Source organism: Anopheles arabiensis, chromosome 3, assembly GCF_016920715.1.
Source record: "Anopheles arabiensis isolate DONGOLA chromosome 3, AaraD3, whole genome shotgun sequence".
Taxonomy (NCBI): domain Eukaryota; kingdom Metazoa; phylum Arthropoda; class Insecta; order Diptera; family Culicidae; genus Anopheles; species Anopheles arabiensis.
The window spans coordinates 9,751,831-9,776,271 of record NC_053518.1 but is presented as its reverse complement, the minus strand read 5'-3'; the positions used below and the strand labels follow the sequence as shown (position 1 = coordinate 9,776,271).

General features: G+C 41.9%; 1 long non-coding RNA gene across 2 annotated transcripts; it reads right to left on the bottom strand.

Moving 5' to 3' along the window:
* Positions 1–1,823: 1,823 nt before the first annotated feature.
* Positions 1,824–24,074, bottom strand: LOC120902834. Of its 2 annotated transcripts, none has more exons than XR_005739488.1 (6): positions 23,976–24,074; positions 23,834–23,887; positions 19,257–19,649; positions 17,013–17,247; positions 16,833–16,924; positions 1,824–1,997 (listed from the first exon to the last, which is right to left on the bottom strand). It is a non-coding gene; the product is annotated as an uncharacterized LOC120902834 (long non-coding RNA). The 2 variants fall into 2 exon arrangements; XR_005739489.1 differs by lacking the exon at positions 1,824–1,997 and adding an exon at positions 16,531–16,769.
* Positions 24,075–24,441: the final 367 nt, after the last annotated feature.

Here is a 24,441-nt window from a genome sequence, read left to right as displayed (position 1 = left end):
TCGGTGATGATGGTAGTCAGCGCCTCTGATGGTACGGTAGCTGGCGGCCGTTGCCGTTGGTGAAGAGAAGTTGCAAGGGTGCTGCTGGTTTGCCACAGCATGATCATCACAAAGCAGCGATACTGCGTTCATCTCTGGCACATGTCCGATAGGGGCCGATAAATCCTGCTGCTGGCTCGCCCTGTTGCTGTTGGCCGTCGCTGGTTGACGCTTGGTGGTGTTTTCCTTATGTGGCCCGTAAACAGACCATCCTAACACCGTCCTCACTGCGATCGGTCCTCCAGATTGACCAGACCGAGACTCCAGCGGTGTAAATAGGTGCACGTTCTCCAAGCCGATAAGGATTCTCGGCATACCATCTTCGTGTTGTTCAGCTGGCAGATCCTGTAAGTAGTCATAAGAACTTATCAGTGTGGAATAATCATTTTTTTGTTGTGGCAAACTTAGCTGTTTAACCGTATGAGCGGCCGCTATTGGATAGCGCCGCTCTCCCCCGCGTGCAGAGATCTCTAGGCTGGTCAAATGCGAAGATTCCTCCTTGCGCTTTACGTTGGCGGTCCACTGCAGCTCAAGTGGGTCCGGATGGCCCTTCAATCCAATACTCGCAGCTAGAGTATCTTCAATCAGCGTCAATGATGATCCTTCATCGAGAAATGCGTGCGTGTCAACTCGCCTGTTCCCATTGTATACCGTCACGGGCACTACACGAAACAGAGTTGAATTCGCACTATGTTGATGCGTTTGACACTGTGCTGTTTGGGCGGTCGCCCCTTCCATCAACCGGTGCAATAAGCTGTGATGCCGTTCACCACAACCCGGGACGCCACAGGAGAATTTCGACCGACAAGGCTTCGTTCCGTGATTTGCAAGGCAGTTGCGGCACAGCTTCATCCGTGTCACAGCCTCAACACGTTCCACGGGAGACATGCGCTTGAACGCTTCGCATTCTCTTAGTTTGTGACCCGTGTTCTTGCACAGGTGACACGGTGTCGAAGGAATTTCGAGTGTAGGTGTTTGTCTCTCGCGAGGTGGTGTGCTTAGTACAACAGACATTTCACTACTTGCACAGCTATGCACGTGCATGCGATGTGCTGGGCGATGTACATTGGCCTTCGGTTGAACGTACTTCGTGACTGCACTAGCCTCGTCAACCAGCTTGTCCATAAACATGCCAAACTCCTTTAATGTTGGATGTAGGTATTTCTTGCTGTATCTCACCCATTCTAACTGTCTCGTTGCAGGTAGTTTTTCCACCAGTTCTTCTAACAGCTCCGGGTTAGAGAGGTAATGTGCCAAGTCTGCGTTGCTAAGATGGTCGCACAAATGTAGTACCGCCAGTCCAAACGTGATGAGCTCGTGTAGCTGTTCTGGCCTGGGTGCTGCTGTGCGCCGTACCTTTTCCAGCAGATCCTTCACGACGAGTGAAGGTCGCCCGTACAGTCGCTGCAGCGTTTTGATCACGAGCGGCACTGAATTAGGATTATCGAGCCATCCTTCGACAGCGTCTCGTGCAGGTCCTGTGAGACACTCTTCTAACCGGGCTGCATTTTCGACTGGAGAAAGTCCGCAGGCTTTTGTTGATTCCACAAAATAGTTGTGGAATTATGGCCACTCTCGCGGTTTCCCTGAAAAAGAGGGTAGTTTTTTTGGCCATACCTGCCTAGCCGCTATGTGGTCCGCTGGCCTCCATTTCGCAGCAGCCATTACTGGTCCGGCTGCAGCTTCTACTTGTAAATAGATAAATAGACCAACAAACTAAACTTAACAAAAACATCACACAATTACGCGTCGTCGAATCTTCCGATCGCGTCGATAATGGCCTGCAGTATTTTGGGGGCGTCTTTTTTTCTTTTTGGCCTCATTGCTTGAGCTGCCACCTCAAACAATGGGCCAAAATCGTACGCCCCCATGTCCTCCTCCCTAGGTACAGGCCTCGGCGTTGAGGAAGGCACCGGGTTGCCCAATCCGGCAGCTTCCTCTGCTGGTCGGTACGAAACCTGCAAAACAAGAGCACATTATCGTATCACCTTTGAAACTCATTCTCTGTTTTATCAACATACCTGACCATCTCTCTGCAGCATGGCATCAGTGCTGCTGCTTCTTAAGAAGGCCATGGCCTCGTACGCGAACCATTTTGGCCTGTACCTAGGATCTGAAATAAACATTAATAAATAAAGTCCGATTTATGATGCCTTACTTCATGCATTTACAGCGCGTCAAGCAACTTCTTACTTACTTTCGCCATTGCGGCTAGCAGCGTCTACGCGCATCTGAACCTGCCGATAGCGGAACCTGAGCTGCTGCCACATCTTTTTGCACTCCGGCACCGATCTCCGTAGCCCCGCAGCTATTGCACCCCATGCCCTGGCAGTAAGGCTTTTATTGCCATAATACATATGGCTTGGCTGCCAGAGCAAGGGGTGTTCCGATACCAAGGCTATCAATATCCTTTTTTGGCATCGGCAAAAAACGCCTGCTCCATTTGCCAGTCGCTCTTTACTAATTTTGTGCCGCATCCGAGCTTCGAGATCACTCAAAAAAGGATCAAAATTCAGCTTCATATCTTTACAGCGCGTCAAGCAACTTCCTACTTACATTCGCCTTTGCGAATAGATGCCAGCTCACGCATCCTGTTCTGTCGATACTTGTACCGGAGCTGGTACCACACCTTCCGGCAAATAGCCATTCTGATTTGGCGATAGTTGTATCGGAGCTGGTACCACACTTCCCGGCAAATAGCCACCGTTGTGGTTAGCCTGCCGGATATTTTATCCCATGCACTGGCTGTAACACTTCTATTGTTCTAGAGCGCATGGCTCGTCTGCCAGAGCATGAGGTGTTCCGATATCATGGCTATCAATAGCCTTTTTTGTCCCTCCTTGGGTAGTGCCGGTGGTTGAACGGCAGTGACCCGTGTACCGTGACCTATCACACGGTAATATACGGGGCCGTATCATTACGGTGGAGTCAGGTTAATGAGGGTCTAATAGGGTACATCGGGGGGTGTACCTAGTGGAGTACAAGTTGTGCTCGCCGAATGTAGCCTTAAAGGTTTGCAGATTGGCTTTTTGCCTTTCCTTCTCCCTGCTGCCTAATGGGGCCGGAGGGTTAAGAAGAAAGAGGCACATGGAGTGCGTTTAGGGCGGTAACGCGGCACGCTTAGTGTCGTGAGTCCCCCACTCTACGTCCCCCACGTAGGTTAGTCATAAAGATTTAATTCTCCATGTAAAAAAAAAAAAAAAAAAAAAAAAACGTTTGGAATTCGAGGACGAAGTTCGAAGATCGCATCTGATGAAATTGACGTACATAAAAAGCACAGTTTATAAGCATTATTTAGATGCTCTTCTATCTTCTTAGGATCACTTACCACTTAGCATAGCATAGATATTTTTCGCGTCTCACATCTCTCATCAACTGCTGGCCAATGTTTCGTATATTTTGACTCAGGCAGAAAGAAGATTGTCCCCTTTTTTGTTATTACATGGTTGGGGCCAAACTTTCATCGCGACCTTTCTAATCTCTTCTGATCGGCACTCACAAATCGCGTGGATTGCGCGTTAACCGACATCCCTATAGTTCGCACGCCCACTTCGACATACAGCCTCATTTGAGTGCCATTCTTGGCCATCTAGGGGGCCATTGGGTTGAGATATAACACGATGTTAAACTCATTATCGCTTTCTTCTCAATAAAAGCGATGAGATATTTTCCTTGGCAATGGGATGTTTCTCCTGCACAGGTTCGTCGATTGTCTCCTGCAGAAACGTCATCGCCACGTATAAGCGTACTACGAAGATCTAAAGCTCGAATCTGCGCTACCCTGAAGTTCGAATTCCGAGGTAAGTTTTAACTCTAACCATACTATAATATTTTTACTTCATTCCTTGCACTGCACACCTTATACGAGCATTTGTGCTTTGGCTGACATTTTTTATCATTTCTAAATCATATCCTTTCTTTAACCAACCACTAGCTGCATAAATGAGCCAGCCAACATCGTGTCGCTCGTCATCTTGTAGTATGAGTTCCATTTGCGGCTTTACACTTTTACCGCAAGGCACTGTTTCATGGATATGCCTGAACGTTGCTCTGGAAAGATTCGTCTATTCGACGTCGCCCTGGAGGACAGTTATCAGCTCGTAAGTATATCACGAAAGCCTAGAGCTCAGACCCGCAATAAACACCTAAAACGATACACTAATATGTCTCATTTCTTGCATTTGCAGCGCACCTAGCGTCTTGTAACAAACCTTCGCCATTTTTGATGGACTCTTCTACACCAACACCGCACGTTAAAACTTTTATACTACAGTAGAACATCGTTTGATGTTCTATTGACATACACACTATCAGCTATTATATACTCATTGTAACACACTTCACAAATCCATATCACACCATTGCAATCTACTTAGCAAGAGTTCAGGCCGTACCGTTCACACAAAAACAATTGTATTACACTTCACGAAAACAATCGACACGTTAAACATACGCAAAGCAAGCGCTACAGCAGCCCATTAGGTGAATCGAGAGCACATAGTCCACAAGTATTTAATACTAATTTTAATTTAATACTAAATTTATTTTTTATACTTTTTGTGTTCTTTAGTACTATTACTTATTTATTAACACATTAAAAAACAAATTATGACAAACACTATGACACGTTAAAAAGGTGGTCTGCTCTGTCCGGACGGTCAACGATCTCCGGTTCTCTTCGTAGAACGATCTGTCGATTCGGGTTCGGGTGAATTCGGTTCCCGAGTTCCGCGGTTTGTGCGTTCCCGAGGAATCCGCACAACTCGAATATATTCGAATATATTCTATAGAAGCCGTTGTAACAGTAGCAACTATTTGGAAGCGCTTCAAATGACCGGTATTAGCGAACAAATTCAATACAAAATTAGGAGTTTATGAGTAATCAAAATGGGTTCTAAAATCCAATTGGGGCGGTCCCGTGGTACAGTCGTCAACTCGAACGACTCATTAATATGTCCGTCATGAGTTCAAGCCTATAATGGATCGTCCCCCCGTAGCTAGGATTGACTATCCGGCTACGTGGTAATGATTTAAGTCACCAAAGCCTGTATAGGCCGGCATGTTCGCGTAGGACGTTATGCCAAATAAAAGAGTAATCAAAATGACTTTTTTTACCGCACAGGAGATATTTTTCAACAATACATGGTTCAATACTCTTTCTTCAGACCTTGGGACACATTTTAAATTTAATTTATAAAAATATGCGTACACTCTTTATTTACTCTTTTATTTGACAAAAATATGAAAATATGCCGCACGTGAGAGACAGTCAGTGATCGTTCTTGTGTATGATGCGAGAAATCTATACATGAATGGATGCTCTCTCATACGGACAGCGAAAAAGGCCAGACGTGCGTGATACGCTTGTATTAATTGTTATATGTTAATTTTATCTGTGGCGAATAATTTTATTTTATTTTAAAGAGAATAAGTTTTAAACTACAATTCGACGCCTTGCTTTAATTTGGCTTCATGAGAATCTGCGTTTTTTTTACATATTTTTAAGCTAATATAGTGAGGCTAGTTTTGCGTGTTGTTTTGTATGAAGTGTTCACATTATTTCAACCGCCAAATGTTAAACTCCATATAAAACATACAGCTGCTATCGTAAAAGCCCCCAATATCCGAAGTAGTGATGAAGTCGTGGGTGCGCTCCAGAGAGCTCACTGTAGGGATTGAGATAGGACAGCGATTGAATAATAATAATAAAAAAGTAATAAAAAATTATGACAAAAAAATAAGTAGGGGATAAACTAATATATCAGTTGAATTAGAAGGATTAATATTGATAGGAACGGCTAATAATAATATACAAAACATAAAATTGAATTAATCAAGCAATTTGCTTGAAAGGGCGAAAGAGCGTCAAGCGCAAGACAGGCCGGGCGAAGTAAGTTGTAAGTTTCTACAATTATATTCACTTTATTATCTTAATCGTGCGCAGGAGAACAGTATTGTCGCGGTATACCGGAGTATTAAGAAAGAGAGCTTATCCGATCGGATGCTCCTTTTTATACCTTCTCTCTCTCGCCTTACGCTCGCGCGCCTATTCCTTCTCGCGCACCTGTCCTTTCTCACGCACCTACGCACTTTCGCGAGGCTACGCATTTCTCGCGCTCATTATGCGTGTCCTGCTCGACTCTCCCGTTATCTCCTAAGCTCTCTAACCATCTACTTGAGACCCTAATTAACCCTTAATATCGCAGACCTCAAGTGATGAGAAAAAGCTGTCCTTCCCAATTCACTTAATTTGAACAGGCGAACACCACAGAACCCCCCACCAGTGACGGAGTCGCGATGGAAAAAGAATTGTGAGAGTGTTTGTCTCTTAAATTGAGATTTCATTTAGTTTTTCGCAAAGCGAACATTCTTTTGGCTATTTGTGGTTTTGCCTGTTTTGGAGACACCCTCCATTTCGAAAGCAGGTTTGAGGCGGTCAATCGAAATAGATTCATTTTTTTCTTTGATTTTAACCGTGAAAAATTTTCTGCACCGTCGAACTACCTCAAAAGGTCCTTCATACGGTGCTTGTAAACCCGTTCTCACTTTATCTACCCGTACGAAAACATGTTTACAGGTTTGAAGGTGTTTTGGTAAGTAAACCGGTGTTGTATCATTTAGTTTTGGTGGGCATGGGTCAATGTGCCTTAGCGCTTTTTTAAAATCCTGAACAAATTCGGGTACGTCCTCGACGGATTTTGCAGCAGAGGGTGAAAATACTTCGGAAGGAAGTCGCAAACTTTCTCCATATACCATTTCTGCTGGAGCGCCTTTTAATGCGTCTCTGTATGCTACTCGAATGCCCAGCAGAATCAGTGGCAATCGAGAAATCCAATGCGTATTGTCTTCGCAGGCTTTTAACGCTCCTTTTAAGTGTCGATGGAATCTTTCAACCATTCCATTGGATTGAGGGTGATACGCAGTCGTTTTAATGTGATGTGTTCCTAACAACTTTGTTAGTTCTTCAAACAGTTTTGACTGGAACTGTCTGCCTCTATCGGTTGTGATTGTAGATGGACAACCAAACCTTGGAATGTAATTCCTTACAAATGTTTCAGCTAGCGTTTTAGCCGACATATCAGGCATCGGATAGCATTCCGGCCAACGTGTAAAACGGTCAACAATGGTCAGTAAGTAGCTCATTCCTTCGGATGGTGGCAATGGACCAACGATGTCCATGTGCACATGTTCAAATCTCCCTTTTGGAACGGATAATGCTTCCAAAGGCGAGCGAGTGTGACGACCAATTTTAGATTTTTGGCATCCAACACACGAACGAGTCCAGTTTCCTACGTCCTTGTTCATTGACGGCCAGAAAAATCTTTCGGATAACAGCTTGCGTGATGCGCGAATACCCGGATGGGATAGGTTGTGTAGGTTGGCGAAAGTTTTTTTTCTTAGAGATTGAGGAACATACAACCTATTCTGTCCAGTCGACGACTCGAATACTAGTTTGTTTTTATCCAATATTAATTGATTTAATTTGAATTTGAGTTTGCCTGACTATTTGAGTCTTCAAATAGTTGTTTTAGCTGTTCGTCTTTTTGTTGTTCCTTTGCAATTGCTTCATATGTGAAGTTTGTGATTTCGTTGGTTTCTCCTATTCGAGATAACGCATCTGCCACAACGTTGCTCTCGCCAGTAATGTACTTTATATCCGTTGTGAATTGTGAAATAAAGTCTAGTTGTCGGCATTGTCTTGGGGATTTTTCTGTTTTTGAATTTAGGGCATGGATCAATGGTTTATGATCTGTATAAACCGTGAACGATCTACCTTCTAGAAAATGTCGGAAATGTTTTATCCCAAGAGTAATAGCGAGCAATTCTCTATCGAATGTGGAATACCTCTGTTCCGTGGGCGTCATAGTTTTAGAAAAAAACGCAAGAGGTTCCAAAATGCCTTCGCTAGTTTGTTGTAATACTGCCCCTACAGCAACACTAGAAGCATCTGTTGTTAGTGTATAAGTAGCATTACTTTTCGGATGCACGAGCATGGTAGCGTTTGAAAGTTCATCCTTTATTTGATTTAGTGCTTGTTCACAAGCGTCAGACCATTCGAATTTGATTTTCCTATTTTTGTTGTGCTCTTTTACTAACTGGTGAAGCACTCTTAGCTTATCTGAAATGTTAGGAATGAAGCGGTGATAATAATTCACCATTCCCAAAACTCTTTGAAGCTGTTTCACCGAACATGGTGAAGGAAAATCTCGAATGGCCATTATTTTTTCTGGCGATGGTGTTATCCCTTTCGCCGAAATGGTGTGGCTGAGGAATTCTATTTGATTCACACCAAGAATGCATTTTGATGGCTTAAGTTTTATATCGTGATCCGTTAAACGTTTTAGAACAATGTGCAAGTGTTCTAAATGGGATTCACGCGTCGAACTAGCTATCAGAATGTCATCTATGTATACAAACACAAAATCTAAATCATGAAAAATATTATTCATGAGTCGTTGAAAACACTGGCTTGCATTTCTGAGGCCAAACGGCATCCTTAGAAATTCAAATAACCCGAACGGCGTGGTTATCGCCGTTTTGTGGATGTCTTCCTCGGCAACAGGTATGATGTGGTACGCTCGAATGATATCCAACTTAGAAAAAATTTGCAACCATCCAAGTTCATCGTAAAATCCTGCACATGCGGGATCGGATAACGATCAGGTATTGTGATGGCATTTAAACGCCTATAATCGCCGCAAGGTCTCCAATCTGAATCAGGTTTGGGTACCATGTGTAGCGGTGACGAAGCTGACGACGAGGACACTCTGCAGATTCCCAGATCCAACATGTGTTGAAATTCTGCTTGAGCAATCTTGTGCTTTTTCGGATCCAGACGTCGTGGTTTAGAAAATGGTAAGCTTCCTTTGGTTTCGATGTTATGTACTATCGAATGCCTAACTGGCTTTTTATAATCTGGTGGATCCACTAAAGTTGGATATTTTTTAAAAATTTCACCAAATATGCTCGATTCAATCATCCAGTTTTTGGGGGTAGGTGTATCCACCAAAGCGATCGTTGCGATCGTTTCTTGTCCTGTAAGATGATCGATCAACCTCTTTCTTTTTAAGTCGACCCACAAATCGTGCTTCGCTAAAAAATCAGCCCCAATGATTGGTCGATTCACTTCAGCAAGTGTGAAACAGTGCGAAAACACTCTCCTAAGTCCAAGACTTAACTGTAGCAACTTGGTTCCGTAAGTAGCTATAGGGCTACCATTAGCTGCTACTAGTTGGTGTTCAGCTTGTTTGATGACTTTTCCAAAAAGATTGTACGGTATGACGGACACGTCGGCTCCTGTATCTACAAGGAAGGTAAATGTTGTTTTTTCATCGTCAATGAAAAGACGAGAGGAGCCCAATATTGCTCTCGGGTTGCCCGCCGCTGCCGTTGAGCAAATTAGTTTTTTTGCTGTGAAAAATTGCAGGGTTTTTGGCACCGTCGTGCTTGTTCGCCAAACCGAAAATGAAAATAACACATGGGGTGCTTCCGAACCTGTGATGGTGTTCTTGCACGTTTTTGGCTCTGAGATCTTTCTCGCTGTCTTCCTCTATTATTTCCTGTTTGGAAGGAAATTCTCCTTAGCATACTACGCAGTTCAGAAATTTCCTGTCGCAATATTGCAGTTTCATTCGAGGGATTTCTTCCCGAGCTTTCACTAGAAGAAACGCCTGCGATTGATGATACCGCTCCGGCTTGGGTTGCTTCCCACACCCTGTCTGCGATTTTAATTAGCTCATTGATTTCTCGGTTTCCGATGGCAATGAGCGCTACTTCCATTGTTTTTGGCAATCTTGATAACCAAAGCTTACGAATAAGCTCGGAAGTGAGGTTTGCAGAATCACCTGCCAGCTGAACCATGTGTCTGTAAAAATCAGACGGACTACGATCACCCATTTGTACGTGATACAACAACTGAGTGATTCGTTGTTCTTCACTCGCGTTAAGCCTTTCTAGAAGTTGACTTTTTAAATGTGAGTACGGGTTGTTTGGTAATGGCATAGTTATTATGTCCATTATTTTCGGCAAGACGTTTTTCGGGAGCACGCTTAGAACGTGAGAATATTTCGAGCGTTCCCTTGTAACGTTTGAAATATCGAACTCAGCTTCTGCTGCCACAAACCATGCGCTTGGAGCGTCTTCCCAAAAACAAGGCAATTTTGTGGAAATTTTTTCTATGGCCAAATGAGAGTTTTCTTGTTCCATCGTTCCCGCCACTGATGACGGCCCCGCGGCTCGCCCCGGAATTGCACTGGGACCAGCATTTTTATCATCACTTTCGTTCTTTGACATTTTGAGTTCACAGAATATTCCCTATCTAATAAAAAAAATGTACCTAATTCTCTCTAAAATGCTTACACTATTGAGTTGAATTTTTTTTTTTTTGATGAAAATTGCGTATTATGATGAAAAAAAAATTTTTGTTTGAAATGTTTATGACGTATCACGAAACGATTGTGAAATATGTATAAATATGCATATATATAAATAGGTCGGCAAATTCAAATGTAATGCATGTTAATATTTAACGCAATAGTATATACGATAATAATATAATGATGGAACGCGGGAAAATACGTTATAATAAGAGAAAAGATAAAATAAAATAAAGGAACGAGCTCACCGATATCGTGGCGTATAGCGTCAGCAGCCGGTAGGTCACCACGAGGTTCTCAGCTCGTTGTTCTCGATAGCGGCTGCGGCGTTGTGGTTCATGCAGCAAAGACGATGCTGCGCCGATGAAAATCTCGACACGTTATTGCGATGGCTGCGCCGACGAAAAACTGCACACGTCATCCACGATGTTGCACCGTAAAAAGCTGCACTCGTCATCCACGATGTTCCGCACGTTGGTTCAAGTTGAAATCTGCGTCCGTTCGTTCACTATGATGTTCCGTCGAATGATTGGCACGTCATCTTATGCTGCTTACCGTTGTTTTACACAGCTCGATTTCTGCTGCGCGATGGGTTAACGTGGTTTTCCACATAGAGGATCGAGATGGCTGCTGCATGTGGTTTCCACCATACAGGATCGCGATGGCTGCTTCACGAGGTTTGCCACATAGAAAATCGCGATGGCTGCGTCACGTGGTTTGCCAAATAGAGGATCGCGATGGCTGCTTCACGTGGTTTGCCAAATAGAAGATCGCGATGGCTGCGTCACGTGGTTTGCCAAATAGAAGATCGCGTTACTTCCTATGCCTCGTTCTTCACACGGGAATATTGCTGCTTTGGCGTGGTCCCGTGTGACACTCGTCAGTTTTCGGAGGGCTGGCTTCTTCCCATCCGTAAACGAGAAAAAAAAACCCGTGAGTGGTTTCCTTTGCGACACTCACAATGTGGGCTACCGCATGGTCCGAAACGCGGATTTCACGATGGCATTCACCCCGTACGTTGGATTGACAGGTTTTGTAGTAGCGGTAAAACACTGTCCACGCGGTAACGCGTTGCACTCTCCTTAATGTTCCGACACGCAGTGTATGTGTCCGTGTGCGTTATACTCCAGTCCTGCGCTGCAGCACGATGATAACAGGGACGTGAACAGCTGAAGAGGTGGGACCGTGATGTGCGTTAGCGACGACGGTTGTCGTTTCCTCTATCCATTAGCCATGCACTTAGCACTTGTTGCACCAATCACGACACTTTTCACGACACCCTTCAGATCACGTCGGGGTCACCAATTTGTAAGTTTCTACAATTATATTCACTTTATTATCTTAATCGTGCGCAGGAGAACAGTATTGTCGCGGTATACCGGAGTATTAAGAAAGAGAGCTTATCCGATCGGATGCTCCTTTTTATACCTTCTCTCTCGCCTTACGCTCGCGCGCCTATTCCTTCTCGCGCACCTGTCCTTTCTCACGCACCTACGCACTTTCGCGAGGCTACGCATTTCTCGCGCTCGTTATGCGTGTCCTGCCCGACTCTCCCGTTATCTCCTAAGCTCTCTAACCATCTACTTGAGACCCTAATTAACCCTTAATATCGCAGACCTCAAGTGATGAGAAAAAGCTGTCCTTCCCAATTCACTTAATTTGAACAGGCGAACACCACACAGCAAAGAAAAGGAAGTTGCAAGAGGACGGACGTCAGTCTTGTGGTTGAGCGATTGTAGCAAGGTTGTGGGGAGAAATCGAAATCGAAGAAATAAAGTTAAAAAAAAGAACAAATTTTAATAAAAGTGAAGTTTATTATATTGTGAACGAAAAAAATGTGCATCGATCACGACTCTCACCATTACTCCACCGATCCACATCTCAACGTTTACCTTTAACTAAAAGTCCGCAGTGCCAGTTCATTTCAATCCCGTCTTGGTCTTCTGCTGGATACATTAGTTTATTTCGGCGCCCATTTCTACGCGCAATATTAACTGTCTCCTTCGGAATGATTTGTAGCATGTGTACTAAATAAAGCATACTTTAAAAATCCAGAACGTTCAAAGTGGGACAAAAAACGTGAAACCCAATTTCTCAACAATACTAAATGCGCATCAAAAAGGTAAAGAACAACAAACATTCAAATTCAAAACGTGATCAGTTTATTCATTATAACCTCAAAACTATAACCTCAAGTTTTAGAACTAATTCACCGATTAAGAGATGCAAATGAGGCCAATCGGCTCAAAGTCTCTATGAAAGAAAACAAAAAAAAAATCCGTGATAGGCGTTTCGAGCCGATGTGCTGCACTCGCTGGTTCCGTTGCAGCCGTTGGCGATGTAGACGGATACGGTAGTGGTGCTACAGCAGCAAATTAATGCTCTCCTGTCGAGAGCCGTTGCACAGGACGTCAAAATTCCTCATGAGGCTACCATTCCGAATGTTTCTGCGGTGACTAAGTAATAAAAAAAACAATAAAAAATAAATAAATAAATAAGCAAATAACATCAACCGTCATGTGTACTGTGGGGATCAAGGATGCGAGAGAAGTTAAGTGAAATCAAGGAGAGCGACAAAATATTGAGACATGCAAAAATGAGGATGAGAGAAAGTAGAGATACAGATGGAGAAGGCTCGCGGAAAGGGAGACGGACGTCTACCGGTAGCTAGCGGTAGCTCGGATCGAGAGAGAGTAAACTCGGAGAGAGAGAGAGATCGTGAGATCAGGGAGAGTAGACGAGTCAGGCGACAGGGAGAAATAAGCGACCCAAACGACCAGAACGCGCGATGAATGGGTATAACTATGGACCTGAAATGGGGCCCTATCTCAGTACCCATACTGGTACCCAATGGCAGACAATTTTGGACTTATTTTTTGCGAGAGAGCAAAAAGCTGATGCTCCTCCCTCTCTTCCCCTTGTATGAGTTCTAGGAGAGGGGGGAAAGGGGAAGAGATGTAGCAAGTGGTTTAAATATAATTGAATGATGAGGAGAGGGAGGAGACTGACACATTCACCATCACTCCCCACCACACCGCCAATATCGAGAATTTGTTATTTTCCGGTGGTGTTTGGGGGTATGGGTTTGGGGGGTGCGCCAAAGAAGAAGAAGAAGAAGTTTGGGGGTATCGGCGTTCCGTGTGGACCACAGATACTCAATCGAAATGCTGTGTACATTTTCGTAAAGTATCTCATTGCGACGGAACCTTAAAAATGTTATTGCGCGGTCTAATCAGGAATCGCGCATCGGATCGATGGAAGAAGAGAGTACGCACGAGGGGGGAGAAGAGGAAGCATAGAGAAAAACGCTGCACATTCACTCATACATTCTTACAGCAGCAGGCAATTCGCGAGAACATGAAATCGGGAGAGTATATTTGAACGCTCGCAAATGAGCGCAGGCAGGTGCGGTAGAGAAGATAAAGCAAGACAGCCGAGTTCAAGCTAGGACCAAAATGTCTCATTGGGGAGCCAGTCTTATGGTTAATCGCAACGAGATCGGTTGAGCGTAAGAATTGAATAAAAATACGATAATACGAACCAAATAAATATTTAAAATGTGTGACGATCACGACATGTAGTCGTGTTTTGTTTTCTAATTTTCTGGTACTTTCTCTCAAATGCTTCTTTGAAAAGTTATTTACTTACATTACTATATTTCTTCTTCTATTTGGTATAGCATCCTTCGCGAAAATGCCAACCCATAAAGGCTTGCGAGACTTAATTCATTACCACGCAGCCGGATAGTCAATCCTTCATAGCTACGGGAAGATAGTCCATGCTAGGTTTGAATTCATTTGAATATTGCATCTTGCACTTGAATATTTTTAAGTGTTTGTTCATTGTGCGTATTAGTTATTGATTACCGTGATGAGTTATAAAAATGTAAATAAATAACCATAGTCACATAACATAACAGTGTAGTATGATGAATTTTTGGATACTTCGCTGTAGTTCCATGTTTAACTGACAAGCGGACTGATTAAACCCGGCATTTGACCATGGCAGGCGATCATGGAAACCCGGTAGTGGTTTCCCTTGCTGGAAACGCTTAAATTTAAAAGCCTTGCCGCCTTAGAGTAGGGGACATAATTAAACTCCCTGAATGAGTTGGAAGGCGAAGTTTTAGGAAGGGTAACGGGCTATCTTGGCAGTCTGAACAAATCTGACTTGCCATGTTCGGAATTGGTTTTATTTTTACTCAAAATAAGAATTTAGTTTTGTCCTAATTAAATGTAATTTTTATTAGTAACAATTTATACACTCCTGAGGCCGACCCAAGACCGCAAAGCGCTTGTAGCGCCAGATAAGTAAGTAACATTTTATACATTCAATTGGTGAGAGGTGTTTGTCGATGTATGCCTATGCTGCTGTTTTACTGTGTTGCGAAAGAGGGTTTCAACTATTGTTACTAAAGAATGGATGTTTTCGTCGCTGAGCTTGTAAGTTGCCATGTGTTCTCTGTTTGTCTACTTAGGTGCAGTAATGCTTGAATTAGCTGATGTTACGCGTTTCGGGTGTTTTCAATAAGTGTTTTACAATTGTTTTTATATGAAATGTGTGACCTGAACTCTTCCGGGTGTGTTGTTTTGGTACGATCTGATTTGTTGAGTGTGTTATAATGAATGTGTTGCAATAGTTTGGTTTGACTTTCCAGTAAGTGTGTTACAATAGCTGATGGTAAGGTTTATAATAAGTTCTGTGTTGTAGATACGGTTATCGGTTATCTAGTAGTATCGACACAAATCTTGTCTCTTTGCTGAGTTCCTGCTTTCCAGCGCTTGACAACGGAAAACAAGTCGACACTACCTTTACTGATTTTCATGCTGGATTCGAGTTATCTCAATGTCAAGCTATCTCATCAACAGGAGGTTAAATTAAACGCCCCGTTTTCGACACCTTTCACCAGCGCTTCGGGAGCATTTTCCCATTCACCACAAGGAATCGTTCGTGGAGCACTGATTATTCTAACATTTATAAACGACATCATCTACGCGCTTCCGAACTGCCATACATTACTTCATGCCGACGATCCCAAGATGTTTACGCCTGTTTCGGATACTAATGACTGCTTGAGACTTAAGAATTGTCTGTATAGCTTCCCTTCTTGGTGCAAACTATATCGTTTGGGTGTCAACATCAACAAATTCGCAGTGATTACGTTCTCGAGAAAAAGATTTCCAATACGGTACTATACTGAAGAATACTATACTGGACTGAACTTTAAAATTGCCGACATTTCAGTTCCAATAACTAACTCTGTGCGTGAATTTAGGCGTGCAATTAGACGGCTGGTTAACGTTTAAAGATTACTACGAGCTCTGTATTTGCAAAGCGAACCGCTTATTAGGTTTAATTTGACTTGTTGGTGAAGATTTCAAAGACCCATTTCAGCCTTAAATATATGTATTGTGATATCGTGCATATGATCTTTGAGTGTTTTATGGACTCCTACACAGCAGTACATTATAGATTGTGCGCATTGTTAAATCGTTTGCCTTGGTCTCGCGATTATACTTACCCATCATCTTACCGCACCAGGTGCATCCTTTTCGGACTGGAGTCTCTCCAACACAGACGAATGACGGCACAGTGTGTATTTCTACGTAACCTACTTTGCGGTTTTATTGACACCCCTGTTCATTCCTGAACATGCTAACATGTTTGGGTCAATTGACCCGATTACAACAATGATTAATGCTTATACTTCTACAAATTGCACTGTAAATTCTAATGTTAGTGTAAACAAACTTAAAATACTATATCGAAGCGCATATTATTGTAAATATGTTTGTTTTGTCTTTGGTTAAACCTTTCGCCCATTCAGTATAATATAAGTTGTGTATGTTAAAACAACGACGAAAAGCAAACCATCAACCGAGAGAAATGTAACGCGACGAACTTTGAACAAAAAGAATAACGACCAAGCTTCGATGTTAGTTCTTTTATTCCTGAGACGCAACTGTACAAGTTCACAATGTTGAATCGCTTATATACTACCATACGCCAGTACTTGCAAGCCCAAAAAACAAAACGTTGCTTATTCATAACAGTGTAGGCCTATAGTGGCTCAATAACTTTTATTAAAGAAATTAATAAATACATGAATAAATAAATAACAAAACAAAAAATTAACACTTAAGCGTCCTCAAAACGTCCTATCGCGTCGATAATGGCCTGCAGAATTCTGGGGGCGTCTTTTTTTCTTTTTGGCCTCATTGCTTGAGCTGCCACCTCAAACAATGGGCCAAAATCGTACGCCCCCATATCCTCCTCCCTAGGTACAGGCCTAGGCGTTGAGGAAGCCAAAGGGTTGCCCAATCCGGCAGCTTCCTCTGCTGGCCGGTACGAAACCTGCAAAACAAGAGCACATTATCGTTTCACCTTTGAAACTCATTCTCTGTTTCATCAACATACCTGGCCATCTCTCTGCAGCATTGCACCACTGCTGCTGCTTCTAAGGAAGGCCATGGCCTCGTACGCGAACCATTTTGGCCTGTACCTAGGATCTGAAATAAACATTAATAAAAAAAAAAAGTCCGATTTATGCTGCCTTACTTCATGCATTTACAGCGCGTCAAGCAATTTCTTACTTACTTTCGCCATTGCGGCTAGCAGCGTCTACGCGCGTCTGAATCTGCCGATAGCGGTACCTGAGCTGCTGCCACAGCTTCTTAAACTCCGGCACCGATCCCCGTAGCCCCGCAGCTATTGCACCCCATGCCCTGGCAGTAAGGGTTTTATTGCCATAGTATATATGACTTACCTGCCAGAGCAAGGGGTGTTTTTCGATGCATCGCAAAAGCTGCAGTTTTTTGCTACGGGTAAAGGCCTTACAAAAAAAACAAAAAACAAATCATGAATTAGTTTAACGATAACTCAAAATTTTAGCACTACATCGGCAAGCATTGGCTAGGTAAGGGTCCATTTTATTGAAGAAAAGAGACTACCAACTAATTGTAATACATGGTTTTTCAGGGGTTCTCATAGTAGTGGGACACTTCCTTGACTCTTTCTTATGAAAAGTGAACTTCATATGATGGAAATTGGACTCTATGGCACCCTATTTGGACAAAATCCTTGGAAAATGCTATTGGATTTGTCCAACAAGGGTGCTAGAACTTCTAATCCCCATTACATTAAGTTAATTTCAAGTAGGAAAGAGTCAAGAAAGTGTCCAACAGCTCTGAGAACTCTTGGTAAAAACCTGTAAGTTTGGTTTGAATACAGTTGCCAAATAATGCGATGAGCGTACATACGACACAACCTATCATCTAGTAACGTCGCGGTTGCCCAGTATTTCGCTGACATGAGTCTTCAACATCAACTTTGTTAAAAACAAAGACGATCCAGACGATCGTTTCAGGGTGAGTTAGGGGGACATAATGGAATTCTTTAAATGATAAGTGGATAAATGTTGGATGGGTAATAGTCCTATCCTAACAACGAATCCGGATAAAGATATCTGAACGAATCAGACTTGCTGCCATGATCGGAGTTGGTTTTATTTATGCTCAAAAGATGATATACATGGCTTTCATGCATTTGATTTTAAAATGTGTTTTGTGTGAATTAAAGCTATGCTGCGCTTCCAGTGTTTTTACGAACGATCTGGAAAGTTTCAACTGTTCTAGCCAAAGAGCGTGTGCGTTAGTCGTTCTTTGTCTATGCTGCATTTAAAGCGATATAAGATGCTATGCGTTCTCTACTTAGCTGCAGTAATGATTCAATTAGCTTATGTTACGCGTTTCGGGTATTTTCAATAAGTGTTTTACAATTGTTTGTATATGAACGGTGTGGCCTGAACTCTTATGGATGTGTTTTTATGGTCAGATCTAATTGGCTTAGTGTATTATAATTAATGTGTTGCAGTAGTGTGTTGTGTTACTTCCGAAATGTGTTTATGTTGTGGCCAGCAATTAGGCTAATAAAGTGTAATTTTTGTTAAGAGTAATGCGAATAGATTTGTAATTCGGAGAGCCGTGCAGGGCTTGGCAGATCGTCCGATCGTTTTCTCTTGATCTTGGGCTTGGTTGCGAGCGGACATGTGTAGCGATGTCCTATTTTAATTGTTAATGTATATAGGTCTTAAGTCTGATCATTGTGTTCGCGTCATAATTACCATCCGAACACAACAGTTACGATATGGCTCTAGCGGATAGTGAGGTTTATACAGGGTTTCACACTTTATCTCAACACCGCCGGAATCCTTCCCGAATCTGTCTTGGCCATTGCCAAGACTGCGGTATGATGCTTGAAAACGTTGATGGTACCTGAAACGTTGATGATACCTGAATTCATCGGATGCAATGCTGAATCTGCGGCACATTTCTCGAACACACTGTTCCGCGCCGAGGACATGCGGTCGAATATTTTTTTACACGTATAACTTTTGTGTACATCAGTGTATTAGGAACACCCAATTATCCTTTTCGTGTTTTTACCAAGAAAAGACAATTAGATAAAATGAATGAATGCATACTTTTTTAATAAAAATATTTTAAAAGTGTTAATAAAGTAGTTCCAATTGTTCAAATACTCTTTTCTGGTAAAAAACCAAAAAAATAATATGGTGTTTTCAGTAGACTGATGTACACAAAGATTATACGTGTAAAAAAATATTCGACCGCATGTCCTCGGCGCGGCACAGAGTGTTCGAGAAATGTGCCGCAGATTCAGCATTGCATCCGATGAATTCAGGTATCATCAACGTTTCCAAGCATCATACCGCAGTCTTGACATTGGCCAAGACAGATTCGGGAAGGGGTCCCGCGGTCTTGAGATAAAGTGTGAAACCCTGTAATGAGTTTTATGTTGTGCTACAACAGTATTTTTCCTTACCTTCACTCGATATCAGCAAAAGCCACCAATACGGCAAGACTGTGACTGTGATGACTGTGACATTGCCGTCTTTATCGTTGTCGAATAGCTGCCAGCTCACGCATCCATCCTGATTTGGCGATACTAGTATCGGAGCTGGTGCCACGCTCTCTTGCACGTGGGCACCATGCTCCCTAGCCTGTGAGCTATTCAGCCCCATGCTCTGGCAGTTACACTGCTTTTGTTGTAAAGCTCATTACTCGTCTGCCAGAGCATGAGCTGTTCCGATACTGGTGTTGCTAGCCATTTCTGCTATTTTAACCCATGCTCTGGGAGTTACATTTTATTGGTTGATTTCAATGTGGCTTGTAAGCCAGAGCATGAGTCTGATACAACCAGTGAGATATTTTTTGGCTACATGATGTCATTTGAAAAAAAAAAACAAAAATGCAAACAATTAATTTATTTATACTGTTTACACAACTGTTTCATATTGCGCCTTCCAGGACTGTAGACTAGACGTTTTTGAGTGAGGACTAGGCTTGAACAATTAGGTTCGCTTTCATAGACGTGAAGATGATAGTTCTTTCATTATAAACAAACTGAACGTGAATCGTAATTGTTCAATTCATTTGATTGAATGAAAATAAGATATACTGTTTCATTTCGGGATAAGAAAGTAATTATTTACCATTAACATTGTTTGGCAGTCCAAGACATTCTTTATTTTAACGGGTAGGACACTCTGTTTGTGAACGTACTGGTCAACGGCTCACGATCATATTTGTGGGGGTCGTGATGCTCTGACAATTTTGTCTCGAGGCGGCAGCGATGATGAAGCGTTCGTTGTCATCGGGTTGCGGCTAGTGTTGGGAATTGTGCTCGAGCGCACACTTCGCACATTGCGTACGTCGGGTGCGTAGTGTTGGGTAAAGAACAACTGTGTGCACTCCATACCACACCCCACCGCTCAAAGTGCGCATTATGCGGAAAGTGCTGATCGAAGTGTGCTATGCTATTGACGGAGTGTGTGCAGTTTACGCAGTGCTAGCAATGTGCTAACACTTTCGCACCTGTGGGCGTATTGCTAAAGCAACTAACAAAATCATCATGCGTTCTCGCTCTACTCAACATACTACCCATCTTGAGAGACCGAGAAAGCATGTTGATTTTGTTAGTTGGGTACTATGCGAATGTGCTAACCTCCCAACTAACAAAACCTACAAGCTCTCTCTCTCTCTCTCTCGTTCTACCCAGCGGACCATTAAACCTGAGAGAGCAAAAAAGCGTGTTGGTTTTGTAAATTGGAATTTTCGCAATATGCTCACATTCAGCGCTTAATTGTGCTACTTTACCCAACACTAGTTTCGACCACGATGGTGATGGCGATGCGGCGGCGATGATGCCGATGTGGATTGTAGCTGTCCATGGTGCCGTGATTTAACTCTTCGCTGACGGTTATGTCTCAGAGGCGTATGTGACTAGTACCGTTACTATATAGGAGCGATGCTACTGCCCAATTTTTGAGCTATTTTAACTCAGGCTTTCACTGATTGCTTTTTTGTTTTTGTGTTAATGCGATACGTGCCAAAGCATCAGCAGCTTCAAAATAAAAGAAACCGCGTTTTTTATACTGATGGATAATAATCTTACTTTTATATTTTAACTATTTACATGATTATGTATTTATAGGAATACAGCAAATTTGCCGTACGCATATACAGATCTTCTTCTTCTTCTTTTTGGCACAAAACCGCTACCGGTCAACGCCTGCCTGTACCCCACTAGTGAAGTGGGCTTGGCTTTCAGTGACTTTTTGTTAGCGTAGCTGGATAGTCAGTCCCACGTATGGGGGCACGGTCTATTCGGGGCTTGAACCCATGACGGGCATGTCGTTAAGTCGTTCGAGTTGACGACTGTACCACCAGACCGGCCCACGCATATACAGATAATTTAATTTGTCTTTTCACTCGTCGGGGTCACCACTTAAAATGTTTGATCACGTTACCACTCTACACTTTATTACTTACGGCAATTTCACTACGACGCTGAGCGAGCCGAGCCCGAGCTAAAGCCCATGCCAGTGCCCGTCATTGCGAATGCGGTTCATATTGCGATTATTTGGTTGATGTTAATAGTTTAACCATTACAGGGTTTCCCACGATTTATTGGTTGGTTCCCATAATTTTCTGGTAGCTTCCCATAAGTTTTTGGTGTGTTCTCACAACTTTTTGGGCATTTCTCAGAATTTTTTGGTTCAATTGCATTGATAACCATTCGGAAGATACCAATAAATTATGGAAACGAAACAAAAATCTATGGGATACGATGAATAAATAAATAAAAATTATGGGAACCCCTGTATACAACATACAATATACATAGCCTACATAATTACATTGACAGATAAAATTGGATGCAACGATCGGACGGAATAAATAATAAATAAAAATCTCTGATATTATCTGTAAAATATCAATAAAATTTGACAGACCTTCCGATAAAATTGCATCTGATGGAGCACTTCCACGGGCCTAAGAACCGCATGCCCTTAGTGCCCTAATTCTTCCTCCGGTTGCTAACGCGGTTGGCAACCATGGTCTAACCCGATTAGAGGAAGGTGGAAGGTTGAGGTGCACAGGGTCAGATGGCGTACCTGCCATAATTTGCTATATTATAGATCAATTTAGTTAGAATTCGTCTAACGCGAATCTAGAGGTCAGAATTGGTCCAAAGTCATAACGGTCACTGCAGAAGGAACAGGTATTATCATAAATACTCTATTCAGTAAATTAACCATTATTTTCATGTTCCAATCCTGATGCTAAAACCGATCGAATTAGTTTCAGGAGACCGTAGAAAAATTATGCAATGTTTACCATCAAACGTCTATATCAATGTCTGGGGAACTGTAGCAATAGCAATCAAATAGGAAATGCACTTTTTGAGGAAAATCAAAGAGGATATTTTTCTATTGCTCATGCTGAAAAACGCACCCGTTTTCCAAACGACACAAACCGTCCACCGATTCCTTCCTTCAAACCGATTGACAAGTGTCATGTCGCCAACAAAGAAAAATGTGTAATTCTTGTACAATGCTTCTTCCTCAGAACACTACAGAACAGAAACGTCTAAAGGCCGGGCTACATTGATCGTACTCGCAAGGGTAATTTCGATTTTCACTAGCGCATCTGGTGGCGGCTGGTGGAAGCTTTTTTTGGTCGTCGGGGGAATGGTCGTGCCGAATCTCAAAATTAATTAGTTTTTCCACCGTTTTTCGTTGCGAACACGGCTGAAATACTTGCACAACATATTTATCTATCAATTGCATAGCTTTTTCAGTCGAGTTAAAGTAAAAAACATGGAAAAATAACGTATTTTCTGAAGCGGCTCCAAATTGTTTGCCAAATTGCTTCGGTCAGCGGCCGCCAGATGCGCTAGTGAAAATCGAAATTACACTTGCGAGTACGATCAATGTAGCCCGGCCTTAACGTAAGGCCCACGAAAGCTTTCAATCCGGTCCGTCAAGAACTTGGGCGATTATTTGTATGAAGCTAAATTAGATTGTAAGTTGAAAGACAAGAAAAAAGGATGCGCTAATTTAAAAGAAGTTTTCAAAGGAACATTTAGTCTAAGTAGTACGATAAACGAAGAGTGAAGTAAATAACTCAAAGGCGCTTCTTTGGTAAGGTAGCACCAAAGATGGCATGTAGTATGAGTTTTCATAGTTGATTAGTGACGGCACGCTAATCAAATTCCTCAGATTTTCACCCATTTGAGGACTTTTGGACTTTTCAGTACAGTTAGCAAATCGTGTACAGTATATGCTCAGCAATCCCCACTTTTGACAACCAAATTCACGCGAAGAAATAGTGTTGAGTAGTGATACTTTATTAAAAAGTAATCTATTTTTATATAAGCTTTCTTTGTAAAAAAAATACATGATATATTAGAATTAACTCATGGAACGAGACGAAAATAAGAAACTAAAAAAACTTATCAAAACGTCATTGGATAATCCGCGCAAAGTCAAGTGCGGATTATCGAGCGTGAACTGTATCGAAATATCACATTCTTCACTTCATTGATGGTGGTACTTTTTAGCTAAAAAAAATCAGGCCGACTCATCAAATTCACAAATATTTTAGTCAACACACCATCACAAATATATTTAGGGTAATTTACTTGGATTCAACGGGTATTATATTTGAATGAATCTATGCTGCAATTACCACATAAAGTTATTTTTGGTATTTAAAAAAACGATTTTAAGTATATGAGGCTAAAATAATTTTTTTGAGGTATATTATTTGTTTAAATATCATATTTTTACCATTGTTTGAAAACATGGTTCTCAAGGCATTCTAAATTGTTTGGATCGATTTGATTCTCCAATAAAAAGTTATTATAACATATTGATCAAAAAAATACCCGGGTGGTGGTTAGAGAAATGAAGGTTGATAAATTTATAAAGTTTAATATAATTAAATTAACTAATAACATTAATTTGATTTATTTTATAAAGGAATTAATATTGCAATTTATTTTAAGGAGGGTGTAAGCCTTTATAATAAACTTATTGTGTCATATGGACTTACCTATCGCTCCAGAACTTAAAGTCTATCGATAAGGAGAAAGCTCATCTCAATCATCTGTAATAAAAATAACATAATTAATGCCTTGTTTGATGCACTTCAATGTCACGATTTGCAATTTGCTTTTCCATGGAACTTAAATTACTTGCAGTTTAAGAGGAACACACGCACAAAAAAAACAATTACTACACACGAAGCACACCGCAGTCTGAACAGAAATGGCTCACTCCACGTGCGTACATCCGGGTAAGGAAGTACAGGTATGTGCAAGGCTATTATATGATAACAGGTGTTGGAATCAAGGCTATTATAGTCGATCAGGTGGTGAGATCAAGGCTATTATAGAAAGACAGGTGATGGAGTACATTGCATATTGACAAACCGCCGCTTGTCGTGCGTCGCTATGTCAACACTCCCATGCATTAAAAAAAAATCGTGTAAAATTAAAAAAAAAAATTTTTGTGCCAAACTTAGCCAAACGAAACAGCAAAAAAACTTTGTCAATTGATCATAATTACTTATTTTTAAATTATTATTTATTAATTATTTAAATTATTCTTATATGATTAATACTGAAATCAATTCTACAATATATTATGCTTTATAATATT